The sequence below is a fragment of the Cervus canadensis genome, chromosome 27 (genome assembly GCF_019320065.1).
Source record: "Cervus canadensis isolate Bull #8, Minnesota chromosome 27, ASM1932006v1, whole genome shotgun sequence".
NCBI lineage: Eukaryota > Metazoa > Chordata > Mammalia > Artiodactyla > Cervidae > Cervus > Cervus canadensis.
Genome location: NC_057412.1, coordinates 23,003,653 through 23,008,515, shown reverse-complemented (window position 1 = coordinate 23,008,515; position 4,863 = coordinate 23,003,653). Strand labels below are relative to the sequence as shown.

General features: G+C 39.6%; 1 pseudogene; it reads right to left on the bottom strand.

Annotated features, from left to right (window-relative positions):
- Positions 1-1,044: 1,044 nt before the first annotated feature.
- On the bottom strand, positions 1,045-1,158 carry LOC122428997 (annotated as a pseudogene).
- Between the last annotated feature and the right edge of the window lie 3,705 nt (positions 1,159-4,863).

The following is a 4,863-nucleotide window of genomic DNA, read 5'->3' as shown; positions in this document are numbered from 1 at the left end:
AACCAGTCCATCCTAAAGGAGATCAGTCCTGGGTGTTCATTGGAAAGACTGATGTTGAAGCTGAAAGTCGAATCCTTTGGCCACCTGATGCGAAGTGCTGACTTATTGGAAAAGACCCTGGTGCTGGGAAAGATTGAGGGCAAGAGGAGAAGGGGACGACAGAGGAGGAGATGGTTGGATGTCATCACCAACTCGATGGACACAGGTTAGGGTGGACTCAGCGAGTTGGTGATGGACAGGCAGGCCTGGCATGCTTCGGTTCAGGGGGTCTCAAAGAGTCGGACACGACTGAGCGACTGAATTGAACTGAACTGAACTGAACTGAAGGAACTCATAGCCATACAGAGCCACTTACTCATCTCTTCCATTCAGAGTTTACAGGTGTTATTATATTTCAAAATATAAGTAAGTGAGAGTATGCATGTATTCTATATGGAAAATATATATTTTTTAAACTAAAGTTTGAACTATGAATGCAGGGATTCTGCACCACCACTCCTGCCTGCCAATGATTAAGTGATTTAAAAGCGTTTACTAATTGCCTCAACAATGTGATTTCAAAAATTTCAAGGAGACTTCTCTAAGGATGCAAATATGCAAAACAGGAATAATATTACCCACCTCAAAGAAGTGTCAGTAAATAAAAGAGAATGTTTTGTCAAACTAATGGGATGAGTCTTGCCCTTGTATTTCTTAAAATAAACTATACATTATAATCACCATGTTGTTAGCATCTTTGAAGAACAATGTTAATTTATACTGAACTCAGCATGAAGATTTGTATTAATAATTATAGTGGTATTTATTTTAAAATTTAAAAACCTGTCCCTTAGCAATATTTGATGAAGGCATCATTTACATCTCAGTATGAATGAATTCATCAAAGTGAAGTGAAAGTCACTCAGTCATGTCCAATTCTTTGCAACCTCATGGACTATAGAGTCCACGGAATTCTCTAGGCTGGAAAACTAGAGTGGGTTGCCATTCCCTTCTCCAGGGGATCTTCCCAACCCAGTGATTGAATCCAGGTATCCCACATTGCAGATGGATTCTTTACCAGCTGAGCCACAGGGAAAGTCAGATAGAGGACGTATCAGATATCAAACTGATAAAAACAGATACTTAGACTTGATCTTAGCCAAAAGGCTGAGAAGCAATTCATCAAATCAAATCCCTTTCTAAAAGCAAGTTCTTATATGTTGTAGCAGGCAAGAAGAATTTGGTAGTTCTTGGTCTAAAAGACAAAGTTAAAAACCAGGGGATGGGGGGAGGAATCCATTTTATTTTTCTTTCACTAATGTTTATGCTCTTTCATCTTGTCATGTGACTCCTTGAGACACCGTTTTTCATATGACAACTTCTCTGCCCTAAATAGATACACACACACACACACACACACACACACATATTCACTCAAATAAAATACACACTACAGGAAGCAGCTATTACAAGTTACAAAGTTTGATTAGAATGATGAGTTGGAAGGAAGGTCATCAAACTTCACGATAGATTGCAAACCAAGGACAAAGGAAAAAGAATGTGCTTTACATAAAACTTTATCTTATTCAAGTAATCTGCCAGAAAGAGCCACAGTAGACAGATCCATTAATTTCTTAGTTTAATAGTTTGAGGTGAATTGCTTTAATAAGTGTTATGTTCAGAATTGAAGGTACTGTAAGCCTTTGTAGGCAGCATAATTAAAGTAGAGTGATTACCTCAATGCCAATAACTGAATTTTGGTCATAACAATGAACAAACGATTTTGCAGATTTTTATCATCACATGAAAACACTATTTAAGCAACAAACTTTTTTAGACTAATGAGTTTATTAATGGTAAATGAAACAAATGATCTGAAACAGGGTGAGGAGATATAAAAGACCTAGCATTAAATGATCTAGCAAAGAAATAAATTAATTTCAGATCCAGGTAAGCTTGAGATGTAGTAACTTTTCACTATGTTGTTAGAAATTATACATTAGAATAAGTGTAACTGTTCAGTTAATGAAATAACTGGTGGACAAAATTAAGTTATTTAAAATTATTCTTGACATTAAAGTCAAATATATATTTATATAGATGTCATAAACATATAAAATCTCAAAAATTGGAATCCTTGTATTTTTTAACAACACACCTGAATACATGTATAACATTATAATATGCATGATTTGTAAGCTCAGTGGGGATTATGATCATTTTATTTTAGAAAACCTCCTTTTGGTGCACAAGTATAAAGTGCCTCTTGATGAAACTGTCGGGGGAGTGTATAATTTCCTCAGTTCTGTCTTGCCACAGCAAAAATTTGAAACAGTGGACCAATGTTACAGCTTGGTTACAGCTCAGTTTTTTTTGGCAAGCAAAGGATAGTACACCCCCGAGGCCTGAGGGCAGACAGACCCCAAAGGAGAGGCCTCAATCTGTCTTGGCTTCCTCCTTTTATTCATTTATCTCCTCCCTGCTGAGCCTTTGACCCTATGCAAATTGGGCTAGCCAAGAAAGGGGTATGTTTGTTTCACCTGAAGTTTTCACTCCAGTCCGTGGGTTTTCTTTTGTTCCATTTTCACTGGCTTTTTCCGTTTAGTCACCATCGTTTTGGACTTCTTTTTCCTATTCTAACTACCTTAAAAAGTGAAAGAGAAGAGCAGAAAAAAAAAAAAAAAAAAAAAACCCTGGCTTAAAACTCAACGTTCAGAAAGTAAGATCACGGCATCCAGTCACATCACTTCATGGCAAATAGATTGGGAAACAATGGAAACAGTGACAGACTATTTTCTTGGCCTCCAAAATCACTGCGGATGGTGATTGCAGCCATGAAATTAAAAGACGCTTGCTCCTTGGAAGAAAAGCTACGACAAACCTGGACAGTATATTAAAAAGCAGAGACATTACTTTGCCGTCAAAGGTCTATCTAGTCAAAGCTATGGTTTTTCCAGTAGTCATGTATGGATGTGAGCGTTGGACCATAAAGAAAGTTGAGCACTGAAGAATTGATGCTTTTGAACTGTGGTGTTGGAGAAGACTCTTGAGAGTCCACTGGACTGCAAGGAGATCAAGCCAGTCAATCCTCAAGGAAATCAGTCTTGAATATTCATTGGAAGGAATGATGCTGAGGCTGAAACTCCAATATTTTGGTCACCTGAAGCGAAGAACTGACTCATTGGAAAAGACCCTGATACTGGGAAAGATTGCAGGCAGAAGGAGAAGGGGACGACAGAGGATGAGATGGTTGGATGGCATCACTGATTCAATGGATACGAGTTTGAGCAAGCTCTGGGAGTTGGTGATGGACAGGGAAGCTTGGCGTGCTACACTCCATGGGGTGGGAAAGAGTTGGACATGACTGAGTGAACTGAACTGATGCACAAATAAATTTTAAAGTGTTACTAAACTTGAAAAGCAGAATAAATGTCTCTTACTAATTGTAGGAAAACACATATGCTAAGAGAAGACTATGAAAATATTAGTCAGCAGTGTTTAGGATCCCAGTAAGAAGATTAAAAAATATGATTCAGCACTTTATTTGCAGCTACATAGTCTGTCAGTTAGCTTCGTATATTTACACCGAAACTGTTCTCATGTTTACTTAGAATATTTCTCAAAAAATTGGCAACTAAGAAATCAGTTTCAAAAAGTAATAAATGTTAACTTTAAAAAAAAGAAAAAGAGCCATCTAGATTTCCCTGGTGGCACAGTAGATAAGAATCTGCCTGCCAACGCAGGGAACAGGAGTTCAATTCCTGACCCAGAAAGATTCCACCTGCTGTGGAGCACCTATATCCATGCACCACAACCTCTGATTCTGTGTGTCACCAATTACTGAAGCCTGCAAGCCCTAGGGCCACATACTGCAACAATTGAGCCCATGTGCTAAACTTTTAAGACCTATTTGCCTATAGCCTGTACTCTGCAACAGCTGAGGCCACCACAGTGAAAAACCCAATTACCACAACCAGAGCAGCCCCCATCACCACAACTAGAGAAAGCTCATGCTGCGGCAAAGATCAAATACAACCAAAAATATAAATAGATAAATAAAATTTTAAAAATCCTTCTGTTAGCAATTGATTAAAAATGGCTAGCTAATAATAACAAGTAGTAAATACTAAAAGGACATGAACTGAACTATTCCTGATAAGAAAACCACTAGTCTATACCTTGTCCCATGGGTATTTCGGTGGTTCAGGACCGACATTTTGATAGCAATTCACTCAAGTGTAAATATTTTCAGTTGACCTAGTCATATAACAATAATAATGTCCTCATTTTGAACTTTGATAATAACACAAAATGCTCAACAGTCAGTACTCACAGGAAAAGGTGATTAAATCAATATCAAGGAATAAAATTATTCTTTTCAAATTTTTATTGGAGTACAGCTGTTTTTAAATGTTTTATCAGAAGCTGCGCGGAGTTCGGAGCCCCTGGCCGCCCTGGCCCTTGTGGCCAGGGAGCGCCTCACGAGGTAAGGCGTTCGCCCGGCCGGCTCCTGGAGTGCTCCTGCCTTCTCGCGCCCGACCTGGCTCCCAATTCAGCCTCGTCACACCCGCTCCTCAGAGCCGATGGCACAGTCCGGGCCCGGGTCGGCGACGAGGAGTCGCGCGAAAAGCAGCGCCTGGGGTTTGCTTTTTTATTTGCGTGTGTGTATCATTCACATATGTCTGCTAGTAATAGGCAGCATGACAAAATGAGTCCATGGAAACGGTTGCTAGACTGACTTAACAGCAGCCTACGGAAGTTTTCAGACGCTTAGGTAACAATGGAGCTACTGAACCAATGCAGCGCCCCTTCCGGTTTCTTCATCTCTCGCCTAGGTCAGCTTTCCCAGGGTTGCCTTTGACCCCGGAAGTCAGGCTTTCCGGG